General features: G+C 43.6%; 1 protein-coding gene across 3 annotated transcripts in view; it reads right to left on the reverse strand.

Annotated features, from left to right (window-relative positions):
- ST18 (ST18 C2H2C-type zinc finger transcription factor) overlaps positions 1 to 17,921 on the reverse strand; it is a 447,256-nt gene that overhangs the window by 82,195 nt on the left and 347,140 nt on the right. The window lies entirely within an intron of this gene.

Consider the following 17,921-nt stretch of genomic DNA (forward strand, 5'->3'; position numbering starts at 1 on the left):
CTTCAGGCCCTGGGATCCATATAAATGTGTAAAAGAAAGAATTAAAATAAAAAATATCGCTATACTCACCCTCCGACGCAGCCTGGACCTCAGCGAGGGAACCGGCAGCGTTGTTTGTTTAAAATTCGCGCTTTTACTTGGTTACGTGAAGTCCCGGCTTGTGATTGGTCAGGGCGGCCATGTTGCCGGGACGCGGACCAATCACAGCAAGCCGTGACGAAATTACGTCACGGCTTGCTGTGATTGGTCCGCGTCCCGGCAACATGGCCGCCATTAACCAATCACAAGCCGTGACGTCACGGGAGGCTGGACACGCGCACTTTTTAAAATGGGCGCGTGTCCAGCCTCCCGTGACGTCCCGGCTTGTGATTGGTTGCGCCGCGGTCAACCAATCACAAGCCGGGAGGCTGGACACGCGCGCATTTTAAAATTTTAAAATGGGCGCGTGTCCAGCCTCCCGGCTTGTGATTGGTTGATCGCGGCGCAACCAATCACAAGCCGGGACGTCACGGGAGGCTGGACACGCGCCCATTTTAAAATGCGCGCGTGTCCAGCCTCCCGTGACGTCACGGCTTGTGATTGGTTGCGTCTCCCATGTGACTGCGACGCAACCAATCACAAAGCCGGGACGTAATTTTAAAATTCTTAAGGACCTGAAATTACGTCACGGCTTGCTGTGATTGGTTGCGTCTCCCATGTGACTGCGACGCAACCAATCACAACGCCGGAACGTAATTTTAAAATCCTGAAGGACCTGAAATTACGTCACGGCTTGCTGTGATTGGTTGCGTGCCGGTCACATGGGCGGCACGCAACCAATCACAAGCCGGGACTCACGTAAAGGAAAGAAAAGCGCGAATTTTAAACAAAGAACGCTGCCGCTTCCCTCGGTAAGGTGCAGGCTGCGTCGGAGAGGTGAGTATAGCAATATTTTTTATTTTAATTCTCTCTTTTACACATTTTTACATTAATGTTGTTTCGATACCGATACCCGATATCACAAAAATATCGGATCTCGGTATCGGAATTCCGATACAGCAAGTATCGGCCGATACCCGATACTTGCAGTATCGGAATGCTCAACACTAATCAACACCAGTAAAAAAAGGGAATAATCTTCATAAGAATATTTAATTGCTAATCTATCCCACATTGTGAGAAAAGTATAGATATACTGAGTTCATACTGACCAAGTATCTCTTATTGTATACACGTACAGCTATTAAGTAGACATAAGTTAGCCCATTTTATAATTTTACAGCTTGTAAGTGAAGATCGCGGCACTTCAGATGTGAACTATATAAGAGGTTGCATAACTCGTTTGATAACTGTTTTTACTTGGAAAGTTTTTCATACAGAACACCACATCCATTGCATAGACAGGCATAAAATGCTCGCTGCATGTACGGAGCTTAGTAGTGTACCACAGACTAAGACAAGAACAAAAAATGCCCTAAATTATAAACATGGAGGACCGTGATACTGACACCTATGCAGAGCAGAAAAAAAGTCCTCCAAACATGGTTTGCATATTAAATGAGTAATTTTAATTAGAACATACAGTTTAAAAAAGAATGTTAAAAAATTGGTTGGAGATGAAAACAGACCATACAGAAAATGAAGCAATCAAAACAGTGGAACCAATCTAGAGTGGGTAATAAATAAAATATAATAAATACGTAATAAATCAATCATGAACATATAATAAGGAGCCAGGGAAATTAATAAATACCCAGAATGGTTACACTCTTAAGGTACCCTTAAGGGGTTACACTGGGACCTTCGGAAATTCTGGGTATTTATGGATTTCACTGGCTCCTTATTATATGTTCATGATTGATTTATTATTTTTTTTTACCTTGAGCCATGGTGTGCATTTCTTGTCCCTAGTTTCCACTATGAGGTATTTATGTATTATATTTTATTATTACCCACTCTATGTATGCCTCAGTAGGGGTCACCAGAGACAAAACCCCAGCAGTGTTCAGAGTTACTAATTCGCTAACCCATTTGTATCCTATCATTGTACTCCAATTTTTTTGCGCTCTGCACTCTATTTTACTCAGAAGACAATTGCTAGTTACTCCATATATGTGCATTTTATAATTAGAGGTTACTGTGCAGGAGTCTACAAACTTTATATAATCTTCGATGCAATATACTCTCTCTTTATCATTTTTGGACACTATCCATCTACCGTAGTTTGGTTCCAGTGTTTTGCTTGCTTCATTTTCTCTATGGTCTTTTTTCATCTCCAAACACTTTTTTAACATACTTTTTTAAACTGTATGTTCTAATTAAAATTACTCATTTAATATGCAAACCATGTTTGGAGGACTTTTTTTCTACTCTGCATAGGTGTCTGACTAATAAGAAAGTCTACAGTACAGTGTCTATGGAGGAGACCAGGAACTCTGTACCAAAAAACCCCAGAAAAGCGACTGTTACAAATACATATGAAGAAATCATTATTAGATTTTTTTAGCCTCATAATAAAATGAGAAACATCTATTTGTCAGCATTTTTTATGCTATTAAAATTCTCCCAAAGATGAAATTCAGGTCTTTATTGCCCTGCTACATAAGCTTAAAAACAAGCCTTTATCTCCACACTGACCTTTCTGGTTATTTATCAATAAAAAAGTAAAGTCTGCCATCTGCTGTTTTGTGTGTTGAGTAGGTGTTTTTTAATGATTAAAATTAAAACAAAGGTATAGTATATAAATAACTTTTGTACTTGAAAATTAAATGCTAAGCAAATGTTACTTAGGGGAAATCATTGTGCGGAACATTCATCATAATGTTAATGAGTAGCCAGGCCCCAAATTTCATATTTACTACGTAACAGTGGATGACATTTGCTAGAAAACGAATGTACTGAAGTGAATGAATGAACTTTTGATTTTAGATGATAACATAATGGTACAGGCAAAGTAGAATTACTCACAATGTTAGCAGATGTTTAAAGTCACAAACACTTTAGAAACTCACAGATAAAATCTTCAATTACACAGCTCGTATAGCCTGCGGATGGGAGGTCATGCTGAAGGTTGTGAATTCACAAAAGTTGGACAGCCACAGGTTGGAAAGGGCAGGTTGGAGCGCAAATGTTTATGTGATGGCCCAGACAGATAGTTGAAATCTGACAGCAACCATAGGTTTATGGCCGTATTAAGCTGGCCGCCTTGTAAATGTCTGATTGTACCTCAGTCTTTCTTTTAACAAAAACACAATTGTGTAGATTAACCAAAACTGTCCAGTTTTTATAAAGTGTAAACTTAGAGACCAGGTCATTAGTGCTTTTATATCTTTTTTTTATCAACAATAAATGTTCTAACAGTGACTTTTATGTCTTTGCTTTATTCATTATATATTTTTGAACTTTTTTTTTACGTTATCATATTTTTTGGACTATAAAATGCACTTTTTCCCCAAAAACTTTTGGGGAAAATGTGGGTGCAGCGTATAGTCAGAATATACTTACAAGTAGTGTGGTGGCGATTCTGCAGCTGTCCAACGCTGCAGGGTGATGATCACACTCCCTCTCCAGGCTAGTATGGCAGGATTGGCAGAGCTCTGTGGTGCGGAGGATGCGCAGGCATTTTGTGAAAGCCCAGAGGCCCCACACATCTGTTGCTGTGATGCGGTGGCCTCCAGGAAAATGGCCCCCAGCAGCCATTTTCCCGAAAGCCTCTGCATCACAGCAATGGATGTGCGGGGCTTCAGGGCTTTCACAAAATGCTGGCGCAGCCCCAGTATCACAGAGCACCACCGAACCTGCCGCACTAGTCTGGGATGAGATTTTTTGGTGGCCACAGCATCACAGAAATGGATGTACTGGGCCTCCAGGCTTTGTACTGGGCCTCCAGGGAACACTGTGCCCTGTTAACCTCACAGAGGAACACAGCTACCAAATAGAGCGAACAGTGGTCATGCAGTCAGAATAGCACACGCAAAACTCCAAACAGGAGGTGCCGGTATTCTAGGGGCTTATTTCAGCTGGGCCCTGAATCCACTCACACAAAACTCCTCACCGGAGGCGCCATATTCTAGGGGCTTATTTCAGCCGAAACCTGAAACCACATACACATGACCACACTGGCGCAGAACACACAACTTAGTTGATACTAGCGCATAGCCGTGCGGCCATGCGAACCTTTTATAGCTGCAGCAACTACAGGACCTTCCTAGAGGACCAATGGAAGCTGCTACAGTACCTGAGCCACTTCAGGACCTTCCTAGAGGACCAATGGGAGCTGCTGTAGTACCTGAGCATGTGACCTCCGACTTCCAATGAAAGGACTTACCCTGGGCATGCTCAGAAGGGGAAAAGCAGGACTTAGTCCCAGAGATGTCTGCTCGCCGCTGACCAGTACTGGCTTCTATGGCTGAGCCTGGAAAGGCAGCATTAACCATGCGCACCGTATCAGGCTGAGCAAGATGCTGGGACCAACGTCTCCGCTGAGCAGGCTCCACTGCAGCTGGAGAAGAATGGGAGACCGCAGCGGAGATGGCTCATGGTTCGAGATTCCCCCTGTGCAGATGTGGGAACTTGAACCCTAACATTATCCCCCCTCCTAGGGCCCCCCTCCTTGGACCTCGCTACGCTCGAAGGCCGCAATGAGCTGCGGAGCTCGAGTGTGCTCAGCAGGTTCCCAAGACCTGTCCTCTGGCCATAATCCTTCCAGTCCACCAAATAAAATTTCTTGCCACATACCACCTTGCACCCCAAAATAGCGTTCACCTCGTAATTATCCGTAGCCGAACCCGATGTCCCAGTAGATGACTCGGAGAACCGGGACATGTATATGGGCTTCAAGAGGGACACATGAAAGTTGTCGGTGATACCTAGGCATGGAGGAAGGCCCAGACGGTAGACCACAGGGATAACCTGTTCGAGGACCTTGAAGGGACCCAAATAGCAAGGTGCAAACTTAGTGGACTCAACACACAGCCTGATGTTATGGGTGAAGAGCCACACTAAGTCGCCAGAAGCCAAGGTCAGAGCGGGGCGCTGATGAGCATCGGCGGAGAACTTCATTTTCTCCTTGGAGGCCCGAATGGCATCCTGAGTGTGGTCCCAAATGTCCCGTGCCTCCACAGCCCAGTCTGCCACCCTGGAGTCGGTGGAAGACACGGGCATTGGCACAGGGACATGCGGATGCTGGCCGTAATTAAGGAGGAATGGAGTCTGACCGATGGAGTCGGCTACAGCGTTGTTAAGCACAAACTCCACCTACGGTAGCAATGATGCACAGTCATCCTGCTTGGCAGAAACAAAATGACGTAGATATGTGACCAGAGTCTGGTTGCCCCTCTCTACCAACCCATTCATCTCGGGATGATATGCCAATGAGAGATTCAACTCAATGCTGAGTAGACGACAAAGTTCTCTCCAGAATCAAGACGCAAACTTGGGACCCCGGTCACTGACAATTTTGTCTGGCATACCGTGTAGGCAAAAGATGTGTTTGATAAATAACGCTGCCAGCGCCCGTGCAGAAGGTAGCCGTGGAAGAGGCACCAAGTGCACCATTTTGGAAAAATGGTCGGTGATCACCCAAACAATGGTGCAGCTACGAGACTTGGGTAAGCCCACCACAAAATCCATCCCGACCATCTCCCAGGGCCTGTCCACCTCCGGCAGGGGGTAAAGCAACCCAGCTGGCCGTTGACGAGGAGACTTGTTCTTGGCACAGGAGACACACGCTCTAGCATAGTCTGCGACGTCATGGGCCATATGCGGCCACCAGTATGTCCTCGCCAGTAGCTCAGATGTCCTTTTGGACCGAAAATGTCCACGAGTGAGCCCAAGAGAGAACCTCCGGACGCAGACTGGATGGTACAAAAGTCTTGCCTGGAGGCACAGACTCTAGCAAAACCGGGGCCACAGTTCTCATACTCTCGGTAGGGACAATAAGTCGAGGCTCCTCTTCCTCCTCCTCAGATGATACAATGGAGCGAGAAAGAGCGTCGGCACGAATGTTCTTCTCCCCGGAAAGGAAATGGAGGGTGAAATGGAACCGGGAGAAGAACAAGGACCATCTGGCCTGGTGAGAAATTAACCGCTGGGCTGTCTGTAGGTAAACCAAATTCTTCTGGTTTGTGAATACTTGGAAAGGAAAGCGAGCCCCCTCCAAAAGATGTCTCCACTCAGAGAAGGCCAACTTCATTGCTAGCAACTCCCTGTCCCTGATGGAATAATTCCTCTCCACTGGTGTGAGGGTCTTGGAAAAGAAGAAGCAAGGATGCTTCCGACCTTGAGCATCCTTTTGAAAGAGGACTGCTCCAGCTCCACGGAAGAGGCATCCACCTCCATTATAAACGGCTTATCTACATCAGTGCGATGTAGGATGGGAGCGCTAGCAAAATGGGACTTAATAGAAGTGAAGGCCTTGGAGACCTCCTCAGACCACAATTTGGGATTAGCTCCCTTCTTGGAGAGGGCTACCAAGGGAGCTACCAAAGTTGAGAAATGAGGAATGAACTGGCGATAATAGTTAATGAAACCCATAAAGCGCTGCACTGCTTTAAGAGAATGGGGTCCTTGCCAGTCCATCATAGCCTGTAGTTTGGCAGGATCCATAGCCAATCACTGGGTGGAGATGATATAGCCCAGGAACGGTAAGGACTCCTGCTCAAACACACATTTCTCCAACTTGGCGTAGAGGGAATTAGCTCGTAAGAGGTCGAAGACTTTGCAAACATCTCTCCGGTGGGAGTCAATATCTGGAGAGTAGATGAGAATATCATCCAGATAGACTACAACCGAGGTGGAAAGCATATCCCGGAAGATATCATTTAGAAAGTCTTGGAAAACAGCTGGGGCATTATAAAGCCCAAAGAGCATCACTAGGTATTCATAGTGCCCATCCCTGGTGTTAAAAGCCATCTTCCATTCATCCCCCTCACGGATGCGAATCAGGTTGTAAGCACCTCGCAGATCTAGTTTAGTAAATACCCTTGCTCCCCGAAGCCTATCAAAGAGCTCAGATATCAGGGGCAGGGGATATTTATTCTTAACAGTGATGGCGTTAAGACCCCCTGTAGTCTATACATGGACGTACTGTAGTTCCCCTTTTTTCTTCTGCATGAAGAAGAACCCAGCCCCTGCAGGTGACACTAACTTCCTAATGAATCCCCTTGCCAAATTTTCCTGGATGTACTGTGACATTGCCTCCGTCTCTGGGAGAGATAACGGATAGACTCGACCTCGGGGAGGCTCAGCACCAGGCAAGAGGTCTATAGGACAGTCAGAGGGGTGGTGAGGCGTAAGTGTCTCCACAGCCCTTTTGGAGAACACGTCAGCATGGGGCCAATATTGCTTGGGGAGAGAGGATAGATCTGCGGGTACCTCGGTAGTAGCAACCTGAACACATTCCCTCTGACATCTACCCCCACAAGATTCACCCCATCCCAAAATTCTGCCTGTGGACCACTCAATATGATGAGAGTGGTACCGTAGCCAAGGTATCCCTAACAGGACCTCATCAATTCCCTCAGGAATGACGAGCAGAGATATAATCTCCTGATGAGATGGCAACATGGACAGAGTGAAAGGGATGGTCTGGTGTGTTATCTGAGAGGGCAGTGTCGACCCATTCACCACTCGTACGGTAACTGGTTGAGCTAGCATTACCAGGGGAATTGCGTGACGTTTGGCAAAGGCAGAAGACATAAAATTGCCCTCCACCCCAGAATCCACGCAGAGCTCTACCGAGTGGGAGAATGAGCCTATAGAAATTGTCCCCTTAAAGGACAATTTGGAGGCAAACGTCGCCGTGTCAAGTGTACCTCCACCTACTACCACTAGACGCTGACGTTTCCTCGACTACTGGGGACATCTGGTGGCAAGATGTCCTGACTGCTGGCAAACATCACAGACCATGAGGCACAAGCAGTCCGGGACTTAGATCCCGCTCGTGACACTTCCATGGCCTCATGTGACTCAGGGACCAGGACCGAAAAATTCCAAAGGTTTGGCGAAGGTGGGAGCCAGCCGAAACCTCTGCCTACACTGGGCTCGCTCTAACCTCCGCTCGTGAAAGCGGAGGTCAATATGAATGGACACAGTTATTAACTCCTCCAGTGTGGCGGGAATCTCCCTAGTGGCCAGAGCATCCTTCATGTGGTCAGCCAGCCCCCTCCAAAATATAGGGATAGGGGCTTTATCTGACCACTCCAGCTCAGATGCTAGGGAATGGAAGCAGACGGCAAAATGGCTGACCAAGGACGAGCCCTGACTCAATGCCAACAGTTGGAGCGCCGTATCATGGGTGACTCGAGGTCCTAAAAAGACCTATTTCAGAGTGCACAGGAACAGCGGAGCACTCTGCACCACGTGATCGCCACACTCCCACAGCGGCATAACCCACTCCAATGCCTTGTCCGACAGGAGAGACACTATAAATCCCACCTTTGCCCACTCTGTGGGGAAACGTGCAGCCAGACGTTCGAGATGTATAGAGCACTGGCTCACGAAACCCCTGCAAGATTTACTATGTCCAGAAAATTTCTCTGGCAGCGGGAGGCGAGAAAGAGTCAAGGGAGGCAAATATTGTTGCTAATCCGCAATTTACTAGCCAGACCCTGGCGCTAGTATTATGTTAGGGTTTGGCGGAATGCACCAAATATGTTTTTAAAGAGTAATAGGTGCGTTCGCAACCCGGGGTCCACCGTGCAGGAGTAAAACCCGCTGCTAGTAACTGACATACTATATGGTGGTATAAGTGAACTCTGTTACTTCACAGAGTCACTTAAGACAAGAGAACGCTGTGCCCTGTTAACCTCACAGAGGAACACATCTACCAAATAGAGCGAACAGTGGTCATGCAGTCAGAATAACACACGCAAAACTCCTCACTGGAGGTGCCGTATTCTAGGGGCTTGCGGCCATGCGAGCCTTTTATAGCTGCAGCAACTACAGGACCTTCCTAGAGGACCAATTGGATCTGCTACAGTACCTGAGGCACTTCAAGACCTTCCTAGAGGACCAATGGGAGCTGCTGTAGTACCTGAGCATGTGACCCCCGACCTCCAATGAGAGGACTTACCCTGGGCATGCTCAGAAGGGGAAAAGCAGGACTTAGTCCCAGAGACGTCTGCTCGCCGCTGACCAGTCCTTGCTACAATGGCCGAGCCTGGAAAGGCAGCAGTAACCATCTGCACTGCATCGGGCTGAGCTAGACGCTGGGTCTGACGTCTCCGCTGAGCACGCTCCACTGCGGCTGGAGAAAAATGGGAGACCGCAGCGGAGATGGTTCGAGATTCCCACTGTGCGGAGGCGGGAACTCGACCCCTAACACACATTTTGTGCAAAGTTCACCAATGTAAAAAGAATGACATTATAAAAAAATTGATTAAGAAAACCACAACTGATTAATTGAGGCCTTAGACTAGATAGGCTTAAAAGATGCAAAATTTGTTGCCGTGGCTCAGGGTGTTTGACACATTCAGAGCATTTTAAACTGTTTATTAGTTCACTTGCTGTGTACGAGAAATTTACATAAAAATTTTAAGTGCAGAATTTCGCATCTTAGGCCATAAAATCTTTAACATGAAGCCACAACTCGTTCCTGCTAAGCCACGCCACTTGTCGTGCCAGCACAAAAAATGCTAAAACACATAATGAATGAGAAATGCAGCATGTTCACCAAGATTTACAGGAAACATCCTACCTCTGTAATTGGAAACAAAGGTTTCTGTCCCAAATATTAAGTTCTGTTTTTCTATTGTATCAAATACTTATTTCATCTAATAAAATGCAAATTAATTATGTAAAAATCATACAAAGTGATTTTCTGGATCTTTTTTAAGATTCTGTCTCTCACAGTTGAAGTGTACCTATGATATATATTGCAGACTTCTGCATTCTTTGTAGGTGGAAAACTTGCAAAATCGGCAGTGTAACAAATACTTATTTTCTCCAATTAACGCTCTTAGTACCAGGACAATTTTAACCCTTCAAATAATAATCATGTGCTTTAAATTGACAGTAATTATACTATACCCCCATACCATTCCCATATATTTTCTGAGAATAGACACCTGACAGATGATCACAGTGAAATTGCCACCCAGAACTTCACACTCATAGGCACCTCTGGCCAAACCAAGCATGTATGTGTATGGGCAATCGAGAAGAATGTCTGTCAACCAGACGAGTGTTTATTTGGCAGCTATTCATAGCGTATGGGCAGCTCTAGGGGCTGTCAAGATTCTGGTGCTAGTATTCTGCTATGCGAGAACATTCAATGTGCAGGAAAGATGACTATAGGACCGCACAAGCAAATAAAGCTGTATAACATCAAAACATTTCCAGTAATAATATTTTACAAAATTGCTTGAAATTTGTTCTCTAATATATCTATAAAAATAAGAACTCAATCTTTAATTGTACAAACGTATGACAAGTGGCTAGCAATTACTAGAAATTTTTATTCCACTACTTTCATCTCCGTACCTATGGTATGACTACAGCTTGTGGGAAATACAAAAACAAGATGGCTATCACAGTAAACAAATGTAATTTTATTTCATTTTTTTACTCCAAATTATATTATCAATCATAAACTATTATTATTCAATCATTTAATACATATTACCTTTTCATACTAATGAAAACAAATAATGCTGTTGTAGTCATATCTAACTATATTCCACTGCAACCTAACTGTTAAGGTTTGTGAATAATGTCTATCAAGCAGGTCGCCTCATAGTCTCAGAATCTACTAAAAAAGTATGAACACTTTATTATAAAAAATAGAAATGTTATCGAAATATTGAATCTGCTAGGATACAAAGATGTTTGCACTGCCCTTTGTGTTGAGTTTATCTTGTTTATTAATCCCAGAAGAGTACTCCCATTAATAATACTGATTGCCCCACATTGTTGGTGCCATCAGGGTGCTAAAAAAGCTAACCCCTTTAATATGAAAAATATTAATATTTTAAAACTGGAGCAAATTCACAGAAGAGCTACCAGGATGGTGAGTGGACTGCAATTTGCAGTATGTCCTACGAGGAACGGTTAAGGGATCTGGGAATGTTTAGCTTGCAAAAATGAAGGCTAAGAGGAGACCTAATAGATGCCTACAAATATCTGAAGGGATACCACAGTGTAGAGGGATCATCCTTAAGGTACCTTCACACTGAACAACTTAACAACGATAACGATAGCGATCCGTGACGTTGCAGCGTCCTGGATAGCGATATCGTTGTGTTTGACACGCAGCAGCGATCTGGATCCTGCTGTGACATCGTTGGTCGGAGCTAGAAGTCAAGCACCTTATTTCATCGCTGGATCACCCGCTGACATCGCTGAGTCGGCGTGTGTGACGCGGATTCAGCGATGTCTTCACTGGTAACCAGGGTAAACATCGGGTTTCTAAGCGCAGGGCCGCGCTTAGTAACCCGATATTTACCCTGGTTACCATTGTAAATGTAAAAAAAAAAAAAACACTACATACTTACATTCCGGTGTCTGTCAGGTCCCCCGGCGTCCGCTTCCCTGCACTGTGTCAGCGCCGGCCGGCCGTAAAGCAGAGCACAGCGGTGACGTCACTGCTCTGCTTTAGGGCCGGTGCTTACACAGTGCAGGGAAGCGGACGCCGGGGGACCCGACAGACACCGAAATGTAAGTATGTAGTGTTTTTTTTTTTTACATTTACACTGGTAACCAGGGTAAACATCGGGTTACTAAGCGCGGCCCTGCGCTTAGTAACCCGATGTTTACCCTGGTTACCCCGGGACTTCGGCATCGTTGGTCGCTGGAGAGCTGTCTGTGTGACAGCTCTCCAGCGACCACACAACGACGAAATAGCGACGCTGCAGTCATCGGCATCGTTGTCTATATCGCTGCAGCGTCGCTTAATGTGACGGTACCTTTATTCTCATTTGCACTTGGAAACACAAGAAGCAATGGAATGAAACTGAAAGGGAGAAGATACAGATTAGATATTAGAAGAAACTTTTTGAAAGTGAGGGTGATCAATGAGTGGAACACCCAATTCAGATGCAAGAATAATAGAAATACTTTTATTGATATAGGATCATCCACTGTATGAAAATGTTTGACGTTTCGGCCTAAACTAGGCCTTCATCAGAAATTATCTTCAGCTCTTGAAGACGACACAGAAAGGTCAGGTACACCTGAGCAATGGAGTCTTTGTGGAATCGAGCAGAATTGGGTGTGCCAAATATATTTTTTCATAAATTCAGAGTAGTATCCTATTCGTGCACTCCTAAGTATTGGAGTGTCATGCAGCCTTTTCTTTTTTTTGCAATGACTGGAACAGGTGGTGAGTTCTCCCTCAGTGGAAGTCTTGAAACATAGGCTGGACAGACATCTGTCTGAGATGATTTTTCCTGCATTGAGCAGGGGGTTGGATACGATGACCCTTGAGATCCCTTCCAACTCTAACATTCTTAGATTCTATCTTTATAGCAGCATTAAAATGTTGCCATTAGTTTTTCTATGAGTGTCCTCATTAATAGCGCCTACATAACCACTAATGACACTGGGCTCAAACTCTAATCAGTGTCAGCACAGTGTAATCTTATTTTCTCAGATAGAATTGGAACACACTGTGAGGAGAAGCTGTAGAACAACATTTCTTCATCTTCTCTATTATGGGAGTCCATGGAAATCGTACTGTACTCGGATATCATTCGAGTGCTGTCCGATATTTCCACGTACCCATAGACTCGTCCGATTTATGCATCAATCCGTATGAGAAAAAACGTTGATCAGCACTGCCCCATTACACATCATTGGTCTGAGCGGTACCCAATAAAAAATCAGATAGCACTCATCCAACTGATATGGTGGATTACGCTAGCCCTTCTAGTGATAGCCACTCACACCCCCAAAGCCAGTGACTGCCACATTGCCCCAATAAAAAGAATAACTTGAGCCTGAAAGTTTTGGGGGTGAAGATTCGAGCAGTTTGTGGTGGTAGTCCAGCCCTTCTCTCTGCACTCTTAAAGGGTTAGCGTGCCATATGAAATTGTCTAAAGTGCTGAATTAGAAAGCAGCCAGTCATGTAATATGTAATGTACTTGATCTGTGATTTACTGGTAGAATGTAATTGATAGATTGTGATCATGATTTTTTGTACCTTTAATTTAGCAAGATCCAAATTAATTTAGCAAGGCCCGGGCATGAAATATTAGTGACCTATCCCTAGCCTAGGTTAGCATTAGTAGATTAGTAGAAGCCCAACACCCAGCACCCCACTGATCAGCTATTATTAACTCTTTCAGCTGCCAGATGTAAACTTTGAACATAGATGAAAAGTACAGCGGGCACTGGCAAGAACTGCAGATGAGCTTTTATAGTCTCTAAAAGTTTTAAAATATGGTGAAATAAACATCCTTTCCCCCTTACCTGTTACTTTGTTATGTAAAAATATTAATAATAGAAATTTGTCTTATTGGAACAAAGGACGGAAAAAACAAAAGCGCAAACACTACAGATGTATATTATTTTAGTATTTTACTTTTAGCACTATTGTCAAAGTGATGTTGCTGACAATTTATGTACATGTTCCCAACATCGCATTGTGTCAGTGAATGAGCTTTGTAACAATTTATCTAAATATTAAGCCATTTTAAGATTTTCCTTCCAATTTTTTTTCTCCCTTAAATAGCTTCGGGACGGTGACATTTTGTAGGTGTTTGTGTTAATATGCTTGATGGTTAGTCAAAAAGGGAAAGAGAGAGAGGGAGGAATAGTTTAAATTCCATTAATATGCAGATGGGAGACCAGAACATAGTGATAAAATGGATAACAGTCAATGGCATCTGGCACTTTTAACATTTTTTTAAGCCTTGAAATTGTTGGAGAACTGACAGTGTGAACTAAACTAACAGCCCTATTTATTTATCAAGGATTTTGCTGAGATTTTGAGCCATGTCCAAATTCATCTTTTTTTGTTTTTGTTTGTGAGAGGGCATCTGGACAGGCTATTTCACAGAGACATATAGACAATATTTTCTGTAAATTGCCACCCAAATTAAGCAACTGTTGTGTGTATGAACTAGTATAACGAACAAAAGACCACGTATAAAACCTTGAAAACTAAAAGGGACAAAAATATTTATAAATTTCATCCAATGTAGTTTCAATATTCTGCTGTGGAAGCCATTAATTACAAGCACTCCTCTGTCACTGTGGAGTTATTTTTGTTACAAATTCCTCACTTGAATATTCTGTATTACACAAAAAAATCATATTTTTCACCGTGCACACAATAGATTTTTTTATTTGTACAAAAAAAGTTTGAGCACTAGAATCCACAAGCGGAAATCCAAGTCTGATCTTCTGATTTGTGCTGTAGATTGAACTGCCATTGTCTGAAGACAGATCAGCTCCATTCAGTGAGGCTGATCTCCATTAGGCTGGGGTCATTCAAGCATAGATTCAGAATCAGATCTGTTATGTAAATGACACTTTGACCAAACTCGTTTGATCAGAGTGTTAACTAAAGGTACCGTCACATAAAGCGACGCTGCAGCGATATAGACAACGATGCCGATCGCTGCAGCGTCGCTGTTTCGTCGCTGTGTGGTCCCTGGAGAGCTGTCACACAGACAGCTCTCCAGCGACCAACGATGCCGAAGTCCCCGGGTAACCAGGGTAAACATCGGGTTACTAAGTGCAGGTCCGCGCTTAGTAACCCGATGTTTACCCTGGTTACCAGTGTAAATGTAAAAAAAATCAAACAGTACATATTTACATTCCGGTGTCTGTCCCCCGGCCTCAGCTTCCCTGCACTGTCTCAGAAGCGGCCGGCCGTAAAGCAGAGCGGTGACGTCACCGCTGTGCTTTACGGCCGGCCGGCGCTCACAGTCAGTGCGGGAAGCTGACAGCGAGGGGACAGACACCGGAATGTAAGTATGTACTGTTTGTGTTTTTTTACATTTACAATGGTAACCAGGGTAAACATCGGGTTACTAAGCGCGGCCCTGCGCTTAGTAACCCGATGTTTACCCTGGTTACCAGTGAAAACATCACTGGATCGGTGTCACACACACCGATCCAGCGATGTCAGCGGGTGATCCAGCGACAAAATAAAGTTCTGGCTTTTCTGCTCTGACCAGCGATGTCACAGCAGGATCCTGATCGCTGCTGCGTGTCAAACACAACGATATCGCTAGCCAGGACGCTGCAACATCACGGATCGCTATTGTTATCATTGTTAAGTCGCTCAGTGTGAAGGTACCTTTAGTGTGATGAGAGGTGTGGAGAAGGAGGAGGACAGAAACTTAACTTCTCCATCTTCTCCAATGTCGGAGGCAACGTAAATCTTGTTACACTCGAATGTCTTCCGATTGTAGTCCGATGTTTTTACACACACCCATTGGCTTGAAAGGGTGAGTGCTATCCAATCGGCACTGCAAATTTTCTCATGCCAAATCGGCATGAGAAAAAAATGCTGATCTGCACTAACTAATAGAATAACATTGGTCTGAGTGCTATCCGATAAAACATCAGATAGCACTCATCCAATGTGTGCATATGGTGAGACAGTGCAGTTGGCTGTACGTGGCCAAAACTCCATTTATGTTATGGAGGTACCATGCCCACACTGGTTGGCCATATCCTATCAGTTTCAGATTTCAGATCGGATTTCGGATCAAATCTGCTTCAATAAGTAAATTTGTTTGTGTAAAATCTGCAGCATAATACAGTACTGTCTAGGTAGTATTCTACTGTACATGTTGAAGAAAGTTTTCAGTCCTAAACTGGCCTGTAGGGTAGATTTTGAAATCTGCAGCATGTCATTTTTTATCTCATGGGTTTCCAGCTTTTTGCTCTTCAGCTGTTCTTCTATAGCTCAAGCTGCAATTTTAGCTTTTCAGATATTGCTGCTGTTTGTAGTTTCAGAGCAACTAGAAAGTCACAGGGTAAACTGAGTCTGTCAGCACAGAATGGCTGTTCAAACCAAGTACTGGCTCTCGGTGCTTCATGGCAAGGCCAATCATTTCTATACACCTTCCCACTAGTGATGAGTGCAAGTTCTTGTTATTCGAGCTTGCCTAGGGTGTTCTAGTATGCATGGAGTATCGCGGGTGCTTGAGTGACATGTTCGAGTCCCCGTTTCCATATGTTTTGCGGCTGTTAGACAGCCACAAAACATGGGGATTACCGGGCAAACACAGGCAATTCCCTCACATTTTCTAGCTGTCTAACAGCCATGAAATATGCTGTGGCAGGGGCACGAACATGTCCCTCGAGCACACGTGATACTCCCTGCATACCCTAACACCCTAGGCAAACTCGAGTAACGAGCACTTGCGCTCATCACTGCTTCCCACCTACTTGTTTTCCATCTATCTTCACCATTTTTGGCTCTAAAAAATCCACAAAGAAGAGTGGGATAGAGTTTGAGGTTAAACAAGCCGGTGGAAAAGTGTATCTAAATGACTGGCCCTATTATGGTGAAGCGAGCGACAGGACTTAGTTTAAAAAGGCATTTTGTGATGACAGATTTTCTTTAAGAATATTTGTTTTTTTATGCTCACTTCTGCCCAAAGACGTAACTATAATGGCTGCAGGGGTTGCGATTGCACCTAGGTCTTGGATATAATGTACAGGGCCTAAAAGATCCCTTTGGTTTATATAAAAAATGCCTATTATTATTACAAACCTGTGATAATTGGGTGCCCTGTTGGAGCTTTTGTATTGGGGACCACAAGCTTCACGTTATGCCACTGCTTCTGGCTCTACAAGATTGTGTCACTTAGAGTTCTAAACTATCAGAATAGCTCTGCTATTGCATATCGGATAGAGTGGGTTCAAACACGATGATTTTTAAATGATTTATTGTGACCTTTTTGTTGCCACTTTTATTGCTGCTAAAAGCATTGCATTAAGAGATTGTCTCTAAGTCAACAGAAAAATATGAAATACACTACAGTTTTTCACTGGATTTTTTGTTGATCCCTGGCATTTTATTCCAAATTCAGTATGCTATAGATAGAGTGTTTTACCATGACTTTTCACATATGATTGTGAATAGTAAAAAAAAAAAGCAAGAAAACAAGCATTTATTAAAAAACCCCATGATAAAACGCTTGTAGAAAAGCACATTTTTTAGGTTAGTTATTCATAAAGTTTTATAGAGGTTGAGACAATTTGACTAGTTTCTCAAAAGGAATCCACTCTATGAAAAGCTCCTTTTTAGTTGTATTTTTGGAGGTTTTCCTTTTTCCCGAAGCATTTTCTAGAGAGGTTTTGAAGAGGGTTTTGCAGCCTTTTAACTTGAACCTGTGAAGCTTCAAGTGGATTCCAAGAGCAATCTGCCTCAAAGAAGTGAAAAATGCTTCAAAAAAAATCATATGAACAGCAAAGTGGATTTTCCATTGAATTGAAGAGTATAGTGAATTTTTAATTAATTATTCTATTTCTAAATGAAAGTGAATTACACTACAGTTACCATTTTCCTTGTTACTTTGCTTGTATTTTAGATATAACTAGTAGTTGTATGTTATCTGAATGGTTTTATATATAGTAGCTTCCTATAAGGCCTCATTCAGACATCCATTTTTCGCATACTTATTCTATATGTTTTTCATGAAGGAACTTATTCTTATGGAGCTGTTCACATGTCCGTGATTTTTTGCTAAACTTTGTGTCCACAAAAATGTCATGTAGAAGTTATTGTTTTAGATCCAAGTCAGGGATCAAAATTTAAAGTCAATGGGTTTGTAAAACATCACTACCTTCACATGTTGGAGAAACCCAATGAGGGACAGCGCTCATAGGGTGATAATGTAAAAACAACACAAAGCAGTTTTTTGGATATAGCATGGTCACCTTTATCTGTTGTGAGAGGGCATAAATCCTACCAAGGCATAAAATGCATGAAAGGCCCAGCTGCTGTTCCCAATCCTGCAGAGGAAGGGTATCAGCTTCTT

The sequence above is a fragment of the Ranitomeya variabilis genome, chromosome 6 (genome assembly GCF_051348905.1).
Source record: "Ranitomeya variabilis isolate aRanVar5 chromosome 6, aRanVar5.hap1, whole genome shotgun sequence".
Classification (NCBI taxonomy): Eukaryota; Metazoa; Chordata; class Amphibia; order Anura; family Dendrobatidae; genus Ranitomeya; species Ranitomeya variabilis.